The sequence below is a fragment of the Stenella coeruleoalba genome, assembly GCF_951394435.1.
Source record: "Stenella coeruleoalba genome assembly, chromosome: 11".
NCBI classification, from domain to species: domain Eukaryota; kingdom Metazoa; phylum Chordata; class Mammalia; order Artiodactyla; family Delphinidae; genus Stenella; species Stenella coeruleoalba.
Window position 1 is genome coordinate 91,145,704 of NC_137157.1, and position 21,186 is coordinate 91,166,889.

At 38.9% G+C, this 21,186-nt stretch overlaps 1 protein-coding gene across 9 annotated transcripts in view; it reads left to right on the forward strand.

The window, feature by feature from the left end:
* Positions 1–21,186, forward strand: part of GRIN2B (glutamate ionotropic receptor NMDA type subunit 2B) — a 630,348-nt gene that overhangs the window by 193,175 nt on the left and 415,987 nt on the right. For 8 of the 9 annotated variants that reach the window (XM_079936840.1, XM_079936832.1, XM_079936835.1 and 5 more), the window contains one exon: positions 20,715–20,829. The gene's annotated coding sequence lies outside the window, so the exon portion shown is untranslated. Of the gene's footprint in view, positions 1–17,892; positions 18,205–20,714; positions 20,830–21,186 lie in introns of those variants that run through there. The other variant, XM_079936842.1, reaches the window with a different exon arrangement.

Genomic DNA, 21,186 nt, shown 5'->3' on the forward strand with positions numbered 1-21,186 from the left:
TGGGCTCCTTAGTTGTGGCATGCATGTGGGATCTAGTTCCCTGACCAGGGAACAAACCTGGGGCCCCTGCATTGGGAGGGCAGAGTCTTTTTTTTTTTTTTTTTAGCATCTTTATTGGAGTATAATTGCTTTACAATGGTTTGTTAGTTTCTGCTTTATAACAAAGTGAATCAGTTATACATATACACATGTTCCCATATCTCTTCCCTCCTGCGCCTCCCTCCCTCTCACCCTCACTATCCCACCCCTCTAGGCGGTTATAAACCACCTAGCTGATCTTGTGCTATGCGGCTGCTTCCCACTAGCTATCCACTTTAGGCTTGGTAGTGTATATATGTCCATGCCACTCTCTCACCTCGTCACAGCCTCCCCCTCCCCCTCCCCATATCCTCAAGTCCATGCTCTAGTAGGTCTGTGTTTTTATTCCCGTCTTACCCCTAGGTTCTTCGTGACCTTTTTTTTTTCTTCTTAGATTCCATATATATGTGTTAGCATATGGTATTTGTTTTTCTCTTTCTGACTTACTTCGCGAGGGCAGAGTCTTAACCACTGTGCCACCAGGGAAATCGCGATAGATCATATCTTAACACAATATTGTAAATCAACTATATATCAGTAAAAAAAATATTGAAGAAAAGGATCATGTCATTTGTGAATATAGTTTTATTTCTTCCTTTCCACTTTGGATACTATTTAGTTCCTTTTCTTGGCTAATTGCCGTAGCTAGAAGATCAAGTAATACGTTGAATAGAAGTGGTGACAGCAGACATCCTATCTTGTTCCTGACCTGAAGCATCTTACCTTTCACCTTTAAGTATGATATTGCTGTGGGTTTAGTTTTGTTCTTAAGGCCTTTTAATTGATTGGATGACCTGTCACCCAGATTACTGAGGATCTCTCCTTTACTTAAAGTCAACTGATTATAGATGTTAACTGTATCTACACCTTCACAGCAATGCCTAGATTAGTATTTAACTGAACAACTGGGTAACTATAGCCTAGACAAATTGACAGATTTACTATCACATGCAGGTTCTTTGAAAGGTGGGTATACTCTGAGAGCAAGGGGCTATGTGTATGAAATGAGACATAATAGTAAAATCCACAATGTTTTGGAACTCCTTGGTGTCAAACTCTAAGAGGATTTAAAAAGGGGAAGCTCTCCATTTCTCATTTTACAAGAGTGTTGTCAAGGGCCTCAGCTCTGAGGTGCAGCATCAGGGTTTTGGTTTCACTAACATCAGATTTTTTAGGTGGTATCATCTTTTCCCTGAACTTCAACTTGATGAGTATCCTACAGCCAGCTCAAATGTAAAATATAAAAACAGAATTCATTCTCCCTTCTACCCTCTACCTCCTCTTTTTCTCTACTTTTTGCTTCTGTTCTAGTCTCTGCCTCAATGCACGGTACCATCGAATACCTAATTTCTTAATTCAGAATCCTCAGAATCATCCTACATTCCACTCTCTTGCTTAATTTCTCATTTAATTACTATTAAGGTTTATAAATTCTTTCCTCTCAATTTTTTTCTCAGACTAACTACCTCCATTTCATTCCCTCCATTACTGTGTTAGGTCAGTCCATATAGTCTTCTCTGGACCCTACAGTGAATCCTCCACACCACTGCAAGAATGACTTTTCTGAAGTCCTAATCTAACGGCCCAAATGTTCTGCTTAAAACCCATCATTAGCTACCCACTGCAGAAACTCCAAACCTCAGGGTGTGGTAAACAGGGTCTCAAAGCCTGTATACCTGCGTCGCATCCGAAGCCCTATCTGTCATTCAGCATCACTGTTGTACCCAGTTGTTTAGGTTCCCATCTTCACCACCTACTCCCACCAAACAAGCGTCAGTGCTCCAGCCACATCCAAGTACTTGCATTTCTCTAAACATGTTACATTGTTCCATATCCCTGTACTTTTGCTCTGGCTCGTACATCTGTGTTTTTTTGTTTTTGTTTTTTTTTTAATTTTTATGGAGTATGGTTGCTTTACACTGTTGGCTAGCCTCCACTGCACAACAAAATGAATCAGCCATACACATACAGATATCCCCTCCCTTTTGGACTTCTCTCCCGTTTAGGTTACCACAGTGCATTAGGGTTCCATCTGTTTTGAATGCTCTCTTGTTCCTACTGCGCATCTCTGCCTTCATACGTATAGGAGGGCACATAGTTATCTTCTAAGACTCAATATCTACAGGATGTGGAGGAAAAGAAGTGTCTTCAAAGAAGGCTGAGGAAGAATTATGCATGAGAAGATATGTGAAAAAAGTCCTGTGTCCTGAATAGGTTTAGGAAATGACACTGTTACTCAAAAGAGACTGAGAGGGTGGCGCAGTGGTTGAGAGTCCGCCTGCCGATGCAGGGGACACGGGTTCATGCCCCGGTCCAGGAAGATCCCACATGCCGCGGAGCAGCTGGGCCTGTGAGCCATGGCCTCTGAGCCTGCGTGTCCAGAGCCTGTGCGTCCAGAGCCTGTGCTCCGCAACGGGAGAGGCCACAACAGTGAGAGGCCTGCGTACCGCAAAAAAAAAGAAAAAAAGAGACTGAGATTACAAAATATCCAAACAAAATATTTCCTTGGGATTCTAAGAAGTTGGCAAACTTTTATTTACTTTTAGATTCGACCTTATATTAGAATGTATCATACATATATACAGGTGCTTCGTAAAGTCCTGATATAGCTTTTTAAAGGTTGATAACTTGGGTTGTAGATATGACGGAAACACTGTATGTATATTAAAGTCAAAAAATTTTTTTCTTTTAAAAAGTGATACCGACTTTAATTCCATAGCCAGAATTTTCCATTATCTTCTTGTGTATGGCCACCATTTGGGTTACTTGTCACGGGACCTGCAATTAGTATATATTGTTATAACTGCATAATATGGCTGTCCTAGAGTTTGATAAATTCACTTCTGGACTTCTGCATAGGTTATTTCTATCATAAATCCCAACTAAGTTATTAAACTTCAAGATGCACAGAGGAAAAAAATAGAATACACAAGGGCTTTAGGAAGGCTCCGAATGTATTTATGTGTATATATGTGCGTGTCCAGTATGCGTATGTGCATGTAAATATTCATGCATGTACAACACACTTTTCTAGTGTGATTTTAAGTTCCTTTTTTCCCCTACCCTGTCCTGAGTGGAATGAGGTTTAGCTTGTCATCATCTTTCTTAGACTAAACATTTATACCCTTGAATACTGTTACTAAGCCATCTCTTGGCCTATTCACTGTGCAAAAATTATCTAGTTCTTTCATTTGCCTGCATCCTGTTTCCCAAATGTGAAATAATTCCATTCTAGGGGATGCTGTCAAATACATGTCAGGCTGCAGGGGTACAAAAATGGGATTCTCTATTTCAGGAAATAGCACTGAAAGGTAGAATGGAGAAGGATTATTCTTCCCCGGTGTCTTCTAGGAGATGCTTGTATTTATTCAAATATTAAAACGATTGCAGCAATAATGATACCATTTTGCATGTTAGGTGTCATTTGAGAAATTTAAAAACACTTAAAATTTTTGAACAGAACAATGGAATCTGGTTGTTGTGCACTTCAGAAAACTGAAAACTGAAGATTCTTAAAATCCTGGCATTTTTTCTAAAGCGAAAAGTGGTCCCTGGCTTCAACAGTGTATGGGATGTGGCATTTACTGATAAGCGAACCAGAGTGAAGGACCTATTTTCCTATAAGATTACATTCCAGTTACTGCTCAAGCACATTTTTCATTATACAAATTGTACTTCTGTGATTTTATTATCTTTGACTAGTTTTAATATCAGGAATACTTTACTCTCCAGAAAGATTTTAGTAGTACTTTCTCAAAAAAGGGAGACTATTCCAAACAATAAGGTCCCCTTAAATCTGTGTGGAAATGAACAGACTGAAACTTCAGTTCTACAAGATTACTGCATAGTAGAAAGTGGAAAGAAGGATCAGCTATATTGACGGGAACTGTCAAGAATTAGTCTGTGGTTTATACATTTGAGTGCTTCTCTGTGTGTATATAACAAGGGCAAAGTGGCCTGAAAGAGGAAATGTTAATTTCCCATTGGCCATATATTCTGGATCCCAGATCCCACTTGGGAAGGAGGAGAAGGTATTATCCTTCCCTACTCACGCTCACCGGAAGGCTGAGATGTCTCTGGGCAGGACTATGGAAAGAGCAGGAATGAGAGAGGGAGGAACAGTTGTGTGTTTTCCCACTTCTGGATGAGCCCCGCTTCTGTGAACTTGGTAGGGGTCCACAATAAGTTGCACGGAGACTTTGCTGAAAAGAAGGGATGTATATGGAAGAAGTGAGGTAAGGACTCATGTTTAATAAACAGCTGTAAGAACATCGATGCATTCACTTTCTTCCCTAAAAAGATGAGAGGAAGTTGAAATAAACGTAAGCAAGGGGAACTCCGTGTCAAAATCTACTTCCCATGATGACTAAATACCTTATTCTCAAGTGCCTTAAGATTAGTCTTAACCTTCCCATCCCGTTTGAATAGTCTGCAAGCTTTTTCTTGGTTCAAAAAGATCGTTAGAACATATTTGGTACCATAAAGCTATTGAAGCTTTCCTTTTGCTCTTATAAAATGATATTAAAATGAAAATGACCTCTCTCCTGCTTCCATTCTTGTACTGGCCACTCTTTTTTTTTTTTTTTGCTGTACGCGGGCCTCTCGCTGTTGTGGCCTCTCCCATTGCGGAGCACAGGCTCCAGACGCGCAGGCTCAGCGGCCATGGTTCATGGACCCAGCCGCTCCGCAGCATGTGGGATCTTCCCGGACCGGGGCACGAACCCGCGTCCCGTCCCCTGCATCAGCAGGCGGACTCTCAACCACTGCGCCACCAGGGAAGCCCACTGCCCACTCTTCACCAGCAGCTTGCTGCTAGTGCCGTTGAGTTTCCTCTCAGCATTTATTTAATGGCTGAGGAGTAACTTACACACATTGGAGCTTGGTAACAACCCATCAAATCCCCTAATTTTCTTAACTCATAATTTTTAATCCATGCTACTGAGCAAGAGTGGTGCTTCTTCAGTTAAAAGAAAAAAAATCCAATGAGTATATTTGTGAAGTGTTTATTTGTAGATCAGAATTTTATTTATATTCCATCATAATGAATAGGGTGTTTTGGATAAACATAGTATTTAAAACAATCAATTATTTCAAGGAACTTGCCCGACTTACGTAACCTATCTTATGTCTCCTTTGTTTTCCCCAAACCTAATGTGACCTGACTGATATAAGCAAGACGTGGACAAATAAATCAGAGAGAGAAAAAAAAAATCTAGCCTGCCTTACAGCTTTCTGGATTAAATATAATGAAAACCTTTATTTCTTCTGCTAAAGGGAGATATAAGATATTAGGAAAGACTATTTTAGGCAAGATGATATTGTGTTTTTTGTGTTTTTAACCTGAGAATTCTTTTTAAAATGGTTGTAAATTCCACTTCTCTAAGGAATAGGGAGGAAGCAATCCGTAGACATGTTTTCTAGGTGGGGTGGATGCCTCAGAGGCTGAGGCTGTAGGACACAGACTAGAGAACCATTCATTTGGCTGAAAGGAGTTCATTTCTTCTTCTGGATCTGACAGTCTCTGAGCACAGCTGGTCCAGTCTTCTCAGGTCTTCAGTTAGGAATGCTGAGAGATTTCACGGGCTAGCAAGGCATGTCCAGCCTTGGGCGGGAATTTGAAGCTCCCAGTTCAAAGCTGGGACCGATAACCTGGCAGCTGTTTTCCTGCTTTTCTCAACAGAGCAAGAAGCACAGAGAGAACGTACTGTTTCTAGAGGGCTGGGTAAAACAACAGGGGCTGTTGCCTCTTTTCTTTCTAGTGGTTCTCTTGGTCACTGTATGCTTACATCCAGGACTTTTTTTTTTTTTTTTTTTTTTTTGCGGTACGCGGGCCTCTCACCGCTGTGGCCTCTTCCGTTGCGGAGCACAGGCTCTGGACGCGCAGGCTCAGCGGCCATGGCTCACGGGCCCAGCCGCTCCGCGGCATGTGGGATCTTCCCGGACCGGGGCACGAACCCGTGTCCCCTGCATCGGCAGGCGGACTCTCAACCACTGCGCCACCAGGGAAGCCCCAGGACTTTTTTTGAAGGTGGAAGGATAAAAGAGAAGTGAATGACAGGATTTATTAGGCTGAATGGAAGTGAAGTTAGTTCACAAAGGGAGGAATACCTTTAAGCTGACAGGAAAAAGTCTTCTTTGTCTTCTTTTTCTTGAGTCTGAATAACTTTGGGGCTCAAGAGAAAGCACAAGAGAGTGGAAGAAAGATTTCTGCCAGTGCCCCACTTTCCTAGGAGGAAAGAGACCAGGGTGGTTCTGTCCAGTTCTTCATTTGAAAACATCCTAAAAGTAAAAGTAGGCAAAACAGCTTGCCTCAATCCACTAACTGAAGCAGTGCCAGAACCAGATTTTCTATCGACCCTTTTGGAAAAATTGCATATACTGTTCTGTTGTTAAAAATGATTTTTTGTTTGTTTTTCAAGCATGACTTTAATAATTGATCATGAATAACAATCCTAAATTTGTGGCCTTTTTGACACCCTGTTGAAACCTTGTAATTTAGTTTACAAGCCCAGAGCTGTCCTTTTGGCCAACTGTTTTATTTTTGTCACTTGGGTGTTTTCTCATTCTTTTTTAAAATATCAAATCAATATTTACTCTCAAATATAGAAATGAAAAGAGAGACATGTTATAATGAGTAGATCTATCAGTTTATTGTGTGAATTAATATTTCTGTTGGGCTTGGTTGTAATTAAGTTACGGTTGGCTTTTTAACTTTGGGATGGCATTAAGGCATGTGGGTTTCACTTCCTTCATTTGGGAGTTATGCTAAAATTAGTAAGCATACGTAGAGTATGTGAAGCTTGTAGGAGACTTTATAACATTCTGTATTAGTTATTCTTCACACCACATCTGTGTGGTGAGTATAAATTGCCAGGAAGATAATATCCTCAGACCTGAGATAATAATTTTTAAGTGACCGAGAGTGATGTTCAGGACCAAAGGGTAGTCCCAACACTCTGTGTGCACACCTACACCCTTTTTAATGAACATATGACCTGGGGCCTCAAAGATATCTCCAGCTTTGGATACAATTTTATATTATATCTTTATGAAAAATTGAGCGTGAAGTCACCATATAGAGATTAAGAAAAGAGTTGAAGAAAATATTGCAGAAAGTTTTTGCTGCAAATTTTTACAATTCTCATGAAACAGGATTCCATCAAGTGGGAGGGAAGAAGTGTGAGCTCTCAGTGGTGGAATGAAGAGAGTTCCTTCTTCAACATAAATGAGGAAACAGTCCTTAAACAGAGTAGGGACAGGAGAACACAGAGTGGGAGTGAGCTGGGAGAACATCACTCTCAGGGTCAACCATCTCTTCCTGAATTTTCACCTCTTTCGGATTCTCTTAAAATGAGCACAAGGAAAGAAAGGCCAAGTGGCGAGAATAAATAAAACCCTAGAAAATATAGAACAAGCTTCCATACATGTCTTTCTGTGCCACATGCATAGGGACAAGTCTTCTGAAAGATGCTCTGAATACCCAACATGTGAATTTTTATTTTAAGCACAAGAAGAACTTTACCATAATCTGGTCCTTGAATGGGGTGGTTCTTTGCATATGTTTAATTTAAGAAAAGAAATACTAAAATGGAAAATTTTCCAAGTAGGGGAGGAAGAGATTAAGTCTTGAAAGCGATCTTGGAATAAAATTTCATGAGAATGGAGGGAGTTTTGCTGTTCAGAAATTAACAATATTTTTAAAGAAAAATTTTACATGTGTAACTAGCGATACATTTTGAAGCACTGATTATTCAAGTACAAAAAAGTTGACAAAAACAATTAATTTTTTAAAGATTTTTTTTTCTTTTTTCTTCTGAGCTTAAACTAAATTCAGTGATCTAAAGACCCACTGATTTTGCTGTGTCATTGCAGTTAGTGGAATTTTTGTGTTGTGTGATTCCATTATAATCCATATGTTACCATGAGATAGAGTAAATGCATTTATTAGCATCTATAACATATTAAATGACCACAGAATTAAAGCCCAATGTTGATAAATATTGATCCACTGTTGAGTTAATATAAACCATTATGATTTATATAACATAAGCTTTGCCCCCGAAAACTATAGAAATTGGATTAAATAATATAGCTATCTTTTTCTAAGGTGAAAGTATGAAAAACTTGGGATGCAGTCATTAACTGCATTTCTATTTCCACTTAGGCATATAAGATCTGTGTTATTAACTATAGGGCAGCCCATATGAGAATATGAGTGAATCACTCATATAACTTATCACTGAGTAGAGTCAACAGTTCAAGTCTTTATCTGCCCTTTGGTGGGATTTTGCAAATAACAAACATCCTATGTAACTTGGTTCCATGCTAAGCAGTTTAAACTTTATCCTGTAAGTGATGAGAGACAGTTAAAGAATTTTAAAGCGGGAGGTGTCTTGATCAATGTATATTCCTAAGAGATCCGTCTAATGTAGTGTGCTGGGTGCATGGGAGGGAGTCGAGTCTGGAAGTTGGAAGAACAATTATTAGCCTATTGCAACAGCTCAGGGCTAAGCTATGGAGAGCTTAGAATGAAATCGTGAAGGTAGAGAACAAAAGGATGAGATGGATTCAAGAGATATTTATGAGGGATGAATTAGAGTGAGAGGTGTGAGAGAGGGACAAGTCAGATTCATCTTCAGAATTTCGGCTTGGACAATTGGGTAAATGTTCTTATTATCCACAGTAGGGAAGATAGTAGTGGAAGCAGATTTGGCAAGAGAAGAAAGAATATGGATAAGTGTAGAAATATTGAGTGTGCAATGTCTGAAAGACAGCAGTCTCCTAGGTAGCGATCTCCAGTGCATTTGAAAATGTGGCTCTCAAGTCCAGAAGAAGGGTGTGGCCTAGGATACAGATTCAGAAATCATTGTTGTACAGTTGGTGCTGGAAACCATGGAAGTAGATGAGATCAACAGGAAGTGATTCTGCAAAGGTCATAGTGTTGCTTCAGTGAATTTCCTAATGCAGTATTTTTTCCATAATAAGAATGAAGCTTCTGAAAGCACAGGGAATTTCTCAAGATGAGGCTATTGTTTCTTTAACTTTGAAGCGGTGGATGACTACTGCATCAGGCAAAAGAGATAGTTAACATTGTGGCGAGAAGGAACATGGCCCTTTCCTCAACAGTGCTCAATCACTGTGAATTTTTTATTTATTTCTCTTTCTAGTGAGATCCTTGCCAGGATGTTTCTAGCGTGCCTGGTGAAAGTATTGCCCAGTAGTGTATTCCTGGAATAACAGTGTGGATTTAGGCTGTTAGGTGGTACTATAAAGCATATGATCTTTGCTCCGTGGAAAGCTACCACAGATAAGGCTTTTCTGCACTATATTTGCTAACTTTACAAAAGCATAAACCCAGTTCCAACCTTACTCAACTTCTATAACACTGGTCAGCCTGGGTAATTCAAAGTCAAAATACTAAAGTCACATTGCAAGGAAAGTTGGACTTGATCAAAATTTCACCGAATTGTGAATAACTTAGGGCAATGTGAGTTTTCTGGGAGTTTATGGTAGTTAGAAATTTCTGTAAGTGTTTCTGTGATGACTATTTTTAAATATTTTAATAGGAAAATCTTCAAATTTAAGATTTTATACTAGGGTAAATGTGCAAAATAAATGTGATGGCTATAATTTGAATATACAAATGTAAGGAGAATAATTATGGATAAAGTTAATATTTCTTCTCCATAGAATGATTGGCAAAAAAAGAGGAGCAAATCATTTGCACACAGGATGAATAGTAAATCAATAAGCTTGATGAGAGCTGCAGAAAAATACATTAAAGGGGATGCTCATAGGAGATGCTCCTTCTTATATGTTATATAAACAAATATAAATAAAATAATAAAAACCAAGTTTGCAGGGCAGTCGAGAAAGAGGTGCAAGTAAGATTCTGCAAACTCCTAAAATCTTCCTAGAGAAAATTGGAAATGAAAGCAGTAAATGTGATAGTACTCTATGATCAATAATCCCACCTTTGGGAATACATCCCAAGTAAATATTTCTAGGAGAAAAAAATGTATTTTTTATATCTAGCTGTATCAGTAGCAAATTATTCATCCTATTGAAAAACTGGAAACAAAATTTAAGGAATAGATTAGCAACTTATGACTTTTACCTTGATAAATGTATGACTTATGTAGATACCTAGAAAATGATATAAAAAGTAGATTTAAATGAAAAACGAATAGAGGTTACATAATCACATATATTACAACTACATAAAAATGAAATATATACATAAATATCTATAAAAATCAAAACAAATGACATAAACAGCTAGTGTTTTAAAATTAAGGTATAGACTAAAGAGTTATTTTAATGTAAAAGTAATTAAAATACTAATACAAAAGAAAAGATTTTTGAATCTTTATTAATAATTTTAAATTTAAGTTCCTTTCAAATTAAATGGGATGGTCAGTCATTTTTAAGGGTCAAGATAAGACATACAATTGGATGTCCTGCTTAACCAAATTCTAAGAATCTTGGCGTCAAGGATAAATGTACCCTCTTTTAAAAACTCACAAAATCTATAGCTCCCCTTGTCCTTCCTTTAGATGTTGACATTATTAGATACTTAAGTTTTTAGCTCTAACATTCGTCATGCCATCAAATACATTTTAAAGTACAGGAAAACCTCATTAATTTTGACCTTACTAAGTTGAAATTTGTGCTAATTTAGGCAAGATGTGCTTCAGTTCTTTATGTATTAGCATCTTGTTTTATTAGATCTGGCAAACTTTCCTGTGGCCAGATTCTCTGGGAGAGCAGATATTCTGAAGATCACCTCCTTCAATCTCCCTTATATCTTGTCTCTCTGAAATTACCTTTATAATGTAAGGCTTTGTTATCAAGTAGCACAAAGATATCCCTGGGGGCAGTCCTCTGAACCCCAGAGGTTATATCCAGATACTTACAAGAAGCTGTGTTTTGTTTGATCTGTGTGGTGTGTGTGTGTGCTCCTCCCAGAATTTGAAAGCCTTCAGATAGAGCACCATAGCCCCCACCATCCTTACATCTGGCTACTTCATACATTTGAGTTCTCACTTCTTTAACCGTTAAGATTCTTCCATAAAACCATTTCGAAAAATTCCGCATTTTGTTCTTCTGTGATCTCTGGAATAGTATTTCCTATCAGAGGTTCTCATTGTCACATGCATTCTGCTGCTTTGCTTATGTTTCTTAACACTCCATGGACACAACCTGGTTTCTTAATGAAACTGTAACTCCTTGAGGGCAGGGACAGGTATTAAAATTTTTTGTATCTTCTGCAGTGCCTAGTAGGATGTCTTTAGTCTAGGTGTTCCATGACTATTGAATGACTGGTTAGTAGATAACTGAGGGTGAATAAAGATCCTAGTATCAGGTAGAATGATACTACTCACGTGCTTTAAAGTTTGCAAAGCCTATGGATTAGGTCTTGGATTTCTTCAATCTCCCTGGACAGGAATAAGAGTGGTGACGGGACAGCATAAACACTCTGGATTCTGAGACAGGAGGTAGAAATCAAGATATACGAGTATGCATGCTTATCCAAAGACATTGTAAATTAGCGCTTTCACCTTGACTTTGAGTGTTCAGACTCAAATGTCTAATTACTGGTTGTTAGGAGAGGAAGTAGTTGAGGAAGTAGGTATCACTGCTGCTCAGAATATTTATGGCCCCACTCCTTCTAGGTAAGATTATACTTCCTTGCCCCCGCGAAGCTGAGCTTGGCCACAGGCTAGTTCTGACTGATGGGCTGTGAACAGAAATGAGATGCATCTCTTTTAGGACCAAACATTTAACAGCCAGCTCAAGAAATGCCATCCCTCTCCTTCCTTGTGGCTGCCATCTTGGTGGCACACGTGGCTGTGGAAGTGACGTAAGATTGAGGCAAGAGGGAATGTTTTGTCAACACATGGAGAACTATGTCATGAAGGGTTGCTTGAATCTGCAGTGGATTTTGAGCGTGCAGGAATTGATCTTAGGTTGTGTTAAGTCTCTGTGGTTTGGGGGCTCTTCACTGCAGCATAACCTTGACTGCCCCGACGAACATGGTTGGGACTAGGGCCTAACACGTTGAAGAGCCTTTAATGACTGATTCAGGAGTGTAGTCCTAAGAGCCAGATTGCCTGTGTTCATATCCAAGCATCACTGCTGCTTGTGCAAGTTCCTTGACTTCTTAGTTCCTTGGTTTTCTTATCCATAATATGGGATAATAACAGCACCAACTTACAGGGTTGTTGTGTGGATGAGGAAGTTAATTAATTAATACAAAGCACGTAGCACAGTGCCTTAGAACAGTGCTCAGCGCGGGTTATTATTAACATTATTACTAGTCAGAAAGTTCCCTAAGATGATGACAAAATTTGGTGTCTTTGGTTTCTTACCACCACGTCTGCTTTTCCTGTATCCTCTATCTTAGTGGCATTGCGACACTTCAGTTAGTCATGCTCAGAAACGTGGAATATTCTTGTCGTGCTCTGTCTGCCAGTTGCTACATTCTGGCAATTTAATTTTGGTAACATAAATAAATAAACACAGTTGTATAATCTCTCGAAAATATATTCCTTCTTCTCTCATTGCCACTGTCGAAATTCATTACCACTGCCTAGAGTATAACAATGGCCTCCTAATTTGCCTGCATCCAATATTTGGGAAGCAAAATTATCACAGTAGAAAGAGCATGCAACCTGACCTTTTGGCCACATGACCTGACCTTGAACCCCAGCTCTAGCTCTTGCTAGCTGTGAGATTCGGGGAAAGTTACTTAATCTCAATATGTTTTTTTCTTCATCTATATAAGGGGTTACCAATATTTACTTCATAGTATTATTGAGAGATTATATGAGATTGTTAAGGTAAAGCACTCAGTATGTAGTTGGGAATCAATCATTCTTAACTAGATATATTTTTCCTCCATTGCACCTGGCGCAGATTATTGCCAACATTATTTCGCAGAAGTCTAGGCCAGATCAAATTCCTCTCATAGAGTGTAAAATAAGATGAAGATTCCTTAGTATGGAGTTCAATAGGCTCCAGAACCTACCTCGATACTTTTACTATATTCCTCCTTGGACTTTGCATTCCATTGCTTGCTATTACTTGAATGTGTCTCTGAGTTTCTGCCTGTGCTTTTCCTTCAGCTCAGAAGGAAATGGTTAGAGTGGTCTAACCCCATGGTGACTACAGTTAATGATGCTGTACTGTAGATATGAAAGTTGCTCAGAGAATAGGTTTTAAAAGTTCTTATCACAAGAAAAAAATAACTATATATAGTGATAGATATTAACTAGACAATGTGGCGATCCTTTTGTTGCAGTATATGCAAATATCAGATCATTATGTTATACACCTGAAACTAGTATAATGTTATATATCAATTATATCTCAATAAAAAGAAGTCTACTCCTTCTAAGTTCAGAACTAGTACCGCATCCTCTGAGGTGCAAGATTTCCTTTATCCCTCTGTATATCAGTTAACTTTGCCATAAAATTGCTGTACCCTAAGCCACCCCAAAACTCAGTGGCTTAAACCACCAAGCACTTATTGTCACAGATTTGTGGGTTGGTTGAAGATTGTCTGAAGTAGGCTGGGCTCAGTTGGGGTGTCTCAGTTTACTCAGCATGTCTCTTCTTCCCTCCCAGTACAAGCACGTTAGCCTAGATATGCTCTTCTTGTGGCAGTGGCAGAGGTTTGAGAGCTCAAGCAGGAATGTGTAGACTTCTTGAGACCTACATCTGGAACTGACACTCCATCAGTTCTGCCTCTTTCTATTGGTTAGAGCAAGTCACATTGCCAAACCCAAAATCAAGGTGTAAGCAAGGATGTCCCTGCCATAACGGAAGGGGCACTGCAGAGTTACATGGCGGAGGGTGTGGTTATATGAAGAGATGAAGAATTGGAGCCGCTAAAGCAATCTTCCACACTCTGTTGGAATGAATAGGTCTTACTTCTGAGGTCTTAGCATCTTACTTTTATCTCTATCATAGGGGTCAAATAGATCTGCATTTTACTGTTTCTTTGCTTACATACTGTTCTCCTTTATTTAGACTGTTAACTTCTGGAAGGCAGGGATGTGTTTTACTTATTCTAGTTTTTCCAACAATACTTAGCACTCTCCTTCACACATGGTCAGTGTTTGGTTAATGTTTTTTGAAATGGCATTTTAAAATTTGGAGTAAAGTAGCTAACTTAGACAAGTATGTTATGATTTTGTAAAAAGAAACTTGTGAAATGTTTTTGTTTAAAGAAGAATTTCAGAAATGGCTCCTAAATAGAGGCTAAAGCATTTTTCTCTACAGAGTCATTAAATTATACATGAATCAGTGCTCACAGATATCTACCAATGGATAAAAGAAAAAATTTGCAAAGAAGGAAACTTGGGTTTATGAATGTATTGGGTTGGCCAAAAAGTTTGTTTGGATTTTTCTGTAAGCTGTTATGGAGAAACCTGAATGAATTTTTTGGCCAACCCAATATTAGTAAACATGGATGAAGGGGAAGAGATATTTGTAAGATGTGGGAGAATATACATTTTAAAGTTTTTAAAAAGGACTTTAGTTTTACAGATTAAGCGTAAGTACACCATATAGTTGTGTCTTGCTAAATATCGTCATCAAAAAAACATTTATTAGTATTCACTGATGATCAGCTGTTACACTGGAAACTGTAAAAATGATGATTCTCTAACTCCATCATTCCTTCAGCATTTATTAGCTAGAATATTTGTGAAGAAGAACTTTTCTTCCCTCCACCCACCACCATTCTCTTTGGACTAAATGGAGTCTCTTTTTATTCAATGTGTCATAATCAATAATGATCCTTTTCTTTTTTTATGCTAAAATAGTCCCAAATTTGGTCAGTTGGACACCCTTTAAGTTGGATTCTGTCCTTTGGACATGTCCCCATTAGTTTTAGAGCATATCCTGCTTTCAAACCAAACAAGATGCTCTGGGCTCCCCTTTCATTTTCCCTGACTCAGCCTGAAATCAGCCGTTTTGCCAAGGATCCCAGGTTACTTTGAGTGGAGAACGGTACTTAGAAGCCAGGATCTGGGTGCTAGGTGTGCTTATTGTTACTGGGGTGTCACTGCTTGCTTTTAGTTCTTTTAGTGGATAGAGCCTGTATACATATATAATTTTTTATTTCTGTTCATAATGACTGCACTAATACCACTACCAACAATAAACACTAGATGTGAAGTTTAAGATTTCTTTTTAATACCCTTTGTCCTTAAGTTATTAGGAAACAGGAACGTGGGATCATAGTCTCATATTATCACCCAACATGTTACTTAGCAGTTACAAAGAGGAAAATATACCTTTATAATTGAGAGATCTGTTAGATACCCCCTAAATCAGTGATTCAATTTGGCATCATCAACAATGGGACACACTGGCATCATGTGTCTCCTAATACATGCATTGGAGAAGTTCACAATATCACCTTGCCAAAAATGTTTATCCTTAATCTATTCATGGGCACAAAAGTCAGACAATTCCAGATTGTGAAATATTTTGCAAGATAACTGGCCCAGATTCTTCAAAAATGTCAATGTCATGAAAGACAAAATAAGGTGGAGGGACTAGTCCAAATTAAGGGAGACTAAAGATATAAGATAACCAAACCTGATAAAGGACATTTACAGGACAACTGCAAGTGAATATTGATTTAAGTATAATTATGATATGCATATATTGGAGAATATGAGGGTAGATAGGAAGTGTGCTTATATGTGGTACATTAGTTTTTGTTTTTGAAAAAGAGGCAAACCCTTATCTTCCATAGTAGGATGCCAATAGATAATGAATAAATTTAAAAAATTAAGAAGTAGCAGTTGTAAGTGTGTCATTTTGAGCTGGGAGGGCTAGTGCCAACAGCTTCAATTAAATGAGCTAAAAGTGGTGGCCTTTAGCGAGTGGGAAATGGTGGCGATGGGAGGTCAGGGGACTGCGGTTGAGCTATTTCGAGCATTTTAAACTCTTTTCTTATATAACTTTGAGAAAACTGAAATCTAAATTTAAAAAGAAAATAAACCTCAGTTTTAAAACAAAATGAAAAAAATGACTGGATGTTATGAAGAAATACAGAGGAGAGAGAAGTTGGAGCCATAGTGTGAAGGAGCCCACCTGTCAGGGGAGAGTCTGAACTAAATCCCATTAGTGGGGAGCCTGTTGAGAAGTTCAAGCAGGGTCATCATAACGCAGCTCTTACAGCGGCAGAGAAAATCCTTCTTTAAATACTTACTCATCTTTTAGGTCCTCTTAGAAGTCATTCATTTATTTACTCCTTCAGGCACTGCCCTGGGTGTTAGGAATGTTGCCGTGAACAAAATGGACCGGGCCCTGCCCTCGTGAAGCTTATGCTCCGTCCCTCTCAGGCTAATCATGCGGATTGGGGACATGTGAGGAATAACCACCCTTTGCCTCAGGTTGCGCCTCAGAATTCTCTCAAAGCGCTGGTGTGTGTGTGTGTGCACGCGCACACACACACACACCCCCTAATGAAATCATCTTAATGCACATGATTTCACATTAATTTCACATTTATTTTGTGGGACCATTGACTCCACATGTGATCGTCTCACACCCCTGTGACTCCGTGTTCTCTCAACAGCCTGCCCAGGTCTCCCTGTGGCCTCTTCCTTCCCTCAACTCTGGCAGGAGATCCCTAAGCTGCTTTGTCATTATTTCCTTTAACTGGGCCCCACATAAGGTCTCTTGGTGGCGAATGGGAAGGGTGCAGGGCGATGGGAGCAGAGGGGCCAGGAGAAGTGGGCAGAAGTCACTCTCAGTCAAAGCTCCGCTGCGTGATAGAAGGACTCTCTGAAGGGGCGTGAAAAAGAGGTGGTATCTGCCCGGAGGCTGATGACAGTGATGGTTCCAGGAGTAAAGATCCACATGGAAGGCGGCAGATGCTAAAGTGGAAAAGGAATATTGGGGGCACTGACACATGGCTCACAAAGGAAAACGTTAAGAAGTTTCAGAGAAGAGCGTGAAGTGACAAGAGGAGAATTACAAAATTGATCTCCATTTTGTTTTATCATTCACATCATTATCTGACTGCCTCTGGTAATACGATGTTTCAAAATGCCTTCAGATAGAGACAGTCTCTCATCCACATTGTCTGTAGTAAAAGAAATTGGGGCACATTTCTCAAGAAGCTTGAACAATCTGGCACTGAAACATCAGAAGAGTGCATCTTCTTTTCACCATAATGGTGAGACTAGAGATGGTGTTTTCCCCCCACCCCATGCTTAGATGGAAAAAAGAAAAGAAAAGGAAAAAGAAGACCTTTCTAGGTGGAAGAAAAAGCAAGATTCTAAAGAATTTGTTAAAAACAAAAACAAAAACAGCTGGGTCAGATACAGTGTTGTCATATCTTTGCTATGTTGGAGGAGGGGAAGAAACAATAAGGCAGTGCCAACTCTAACTGTGCTTAATAGCGGGTTATTTCCACTCGGGGTGTGTTCTCGCAGGAGTTGAGTGCTGCTAGAAATACCACCATGTGGAGTCTTCCCTTTCTCTGTTACAGAGAACTCCTACTATCTCATCACATCTCCTGCTTTCTAGATTCAGTCCTAGATTCAGTCCTCTTTCTGAAAGTCTTATTTATTCCTCCCTTTTTTCTCTCCTCCCTTCTGCCCCCGTTGTATAATTTGGAAAAGAAAAGGGCCCATTTGGGGAAGTATTAAAGAAATGTTCCCTTGAGTACACAATGCAAATGTCTAGAAGTGTATTGTTCACAATGTACACAACAGGCTCAAAAAACTGCGGTGGATAATAAAGACGTTTTTCATTGTTGGAGGGCTTCACACAAGGGGATGAAGGTTGTTTATCCCTTTGAAGAAAAAAGATTGTCCGAGTTGAATAATTAATATCATTATGATAAGAACAAAATAGAGATTCTTTTAAAAGAGTAATGATGGTAGGATCTTTGTATGCCTGTGAGAGTGATTAAAATTGAATGTTCTGCCCGTGTTTCCTGTACACTCCAGGAATAGTAAGCAAAAGAAGATGGATTGGATTCAGCAGAAGGCATTAACATGCATGTTGTCAGCTAAGCCTTTATGAATTATTTTTTCAGAGGTGATAAACATTCGAATATTTTCTCTGCAACCCAGGAAGCCTGTTTTACTTGAGGTAACGAGCGGGGACAGACCCACTTTGAAGCTAACGCAGCTTCAGACTCCCAGCCATTCACCTGGGGCCCCTTCCAAGACTGTGGGAGGGGCCCTAATTGTCCAAATGTTTTAGCAGAATTTGCAAAAGTAGCATATTTTAATTGCAAATCACTTAAGATTGCTGTCTCTTTCCACTCCAACTTTCTCTGATTTTCCTTCACGCTGGGTGTCCTTGGACTGGCGGTGAGCATCTTGGAGATGAAGCTAAGAGGAAGCTGAGTAGGGAATAATTTAATTTGGGTTTAGTGAGATATATTTATGCAGCTTGCCGTCAGTTTCCTGTAAAGTTATTGCCAGCTGTCCCAAGGAAAACTTCCAGGAAAGCTCCACCTGCGCCTTGCACCTACTCACCCAGTATCCTGACATAAAAGTGTCACAGAACATGGGCTCCATGGGTCGTCCCCTTGTTCTAGTTGGAAAACTGCCCCCCACCTCACCTGAAGTCGTTGACCACTTTTGTATTTTGTCGCAGCTTTTTTTCCTTTTAGATTTTCTCCCCAGTAGAGTATGTTACAACTTAGAGTTTTCTTTAAAGAATCAAAGTGTAATGTTTCCCATTAGAAAGCTGCTCAAGCTCTGTAACATGTGTCCATCAATATTAAGGCTCTAAGATTTTTCATAGGCTGGGAAGGGAAACGCGAACATAGAGATGTAGAAAAGTTTACTCAAAAGAGTTGATAAAGCTTGATTGTGCCACTTAACCTGCACCTTGGAAAGACATTTTGGGACATTTTAACCAAACAAATGAGAAATTACGGACTGTTGTTTGGGACATATTTGAAGAGTTCCTTCTTTTATTATCTACATTTATTTATTAAAGAACCAAGAGAAAACTTAGATAATAATTAATGTAATATGAAACAAAAAGATAAAGATTAGCCCTGACATCAATAGAAATCAGTCTGACTTTGGGAAGCAAATTGTAACATTTATTTTTTCAAATTATACCAAAACTATAATTCTCTAAGAAGAAAAGAGACATTTTTTTTTTTGGAGTATAATTGCTTTACAATGGTGTGTTAGTTTCTGTTTTATAACAAAGTGAATCAGTTATACATATACATATATTCCCATATCTCTTCCCTCTTGTGTCTCCCTCCCTCCCACCCTCCCTATCCCACCCCTCCAGGCGGTCACAAGGCACCGAGCTGATCTCCCTGTGCTATGCGGCTGCTTCCCACTAGCTATCTACCTTACGTTTGGTAGTGTAAGGCCTCTTTCTCGCTTTGTCACAGCTTCCCCTTCCCCCTCCCCATATCCTCAAGTCCATTCTTTAGTAGGTCTGTGTCTTTATTCCTGTCTAACCCCTGGGTTCTTCATGACATTTTTTTTTTCTTAAATTCCATATATATGTGTTAGCATACGGTATTTGTCTTTCTCTTTCTGACTTACTTCACCCTGTATGACAGACTCTAGGTCTATCCACCTCATTACAAATAGCTCAATTTCGTTTCTTTTTATGGCTGAGTAATATTCCATTGTGTATACGTGCCACATCTTCTTTATCCATTCATCCGATGATGGACACTTAGGTTGTTTCCATCTCCTGGCTATTGTAGATAGAGCTGCAATGAACATTTTGGTACATGGCTCTTTTTGAAGTATAGTTTTCTCAGGGTATATGCCCAGTAGTGGGATTGCTGGGTCATATGGTAGTTCTATTTGTAGTTCTTTAAGGAACCTCCATACTGTTCTCCACAGTGGCTGTATGAATTAGAAAAGAGAAATTTTGAATAGAAGTAATGAATAGGCTCCTGGATTGTTTGATAATCCAGTTAATGAAGAGGAGTGAGTCATATGTACACATTGGGAAATGGTTTAAATTTTTGGTAAGTTTGAGACAAAATACTGACATTGATGAAGATAATGTAACGCTTCATAATACATTGCAAAGTGGTTAATGAGTGTCATCAATTCAAGGGATATTTAAGATTAGTCACTGTACAAGAAAACTTGAAACCCTTGAAGCCTTACAATTTATATATAAAAAAAATTTGATAAAGGTTTTCCCTAATTCAACAATTCTGAAAGATGTACTACTACCAATAAGTAAGAAATTTTTCCAAATGATCAACAATAAAAAACAATTTTTGAACAACCATGGTAAAGATCATACTGGATTCTTTCTATTATTTCTCTAGAAAATGATATAATAATCATAATGTGAAGAGGTACTCAAAGAGTATGAAGTAAAAAAATGTAGAAAAGCAAGTATTACAGAAGAGTCAAGCAGCAACTAATAAAAAATGTTATTTAATTTTAAAAAGTGTTGCATTTATAAGTATCAGAATTCTTCAATTGTTGTGATGTATTTTCTCATTTTATGTAAGTATTTACTTTCGATAAAATTTTCTACACTTTTCCTTAAAGAAGGACTCCAAATTGTAAGCTTCAGGCCCTACCCTTTTGTTTCCATGTTTGGTCTGAAAGATGCTGTGAGATGAATATACTTCTGTCTTTTTTCTCCAGACAAGGCATGGGCTTTGCATCTGCTGATGGGGCCGTGGACTGTTTGCATCTCCTGTGATCCTTTGGGTCAAGTGAGCTGGCAGAATACCTCCAACAGTGTCATTAGCAGCCTCAGGTGAGAGCTTTTACCTCAATAAATAATGCTGTGAAATATAACCCAACATCTTGTCGTGTTAGAATATTTCTTTCTTTGCTGACTAGGAGTTAGGAAGTGCATATTTGCAACACTGAGAAATGGTGTTTCAAATTTCATGAATCTGGGTGATCTCTGAAAACAGTTTTATTGAAAGGTTTGTGGTCCTTGGAGGCAAACGTTGTTCATTAGAAGTGCAAGTGAGTGACAGGAAGTCTGAGAAATAAGGAGAGAGGTCTCCCTCATTAAATGGGCACTGGACACCATGGAGAAGAGATACCACCTTCTGCTCACAGGCTGCATGGTCCCTAGAATTAGCTCTTCCAGAGTTGGCAAGAC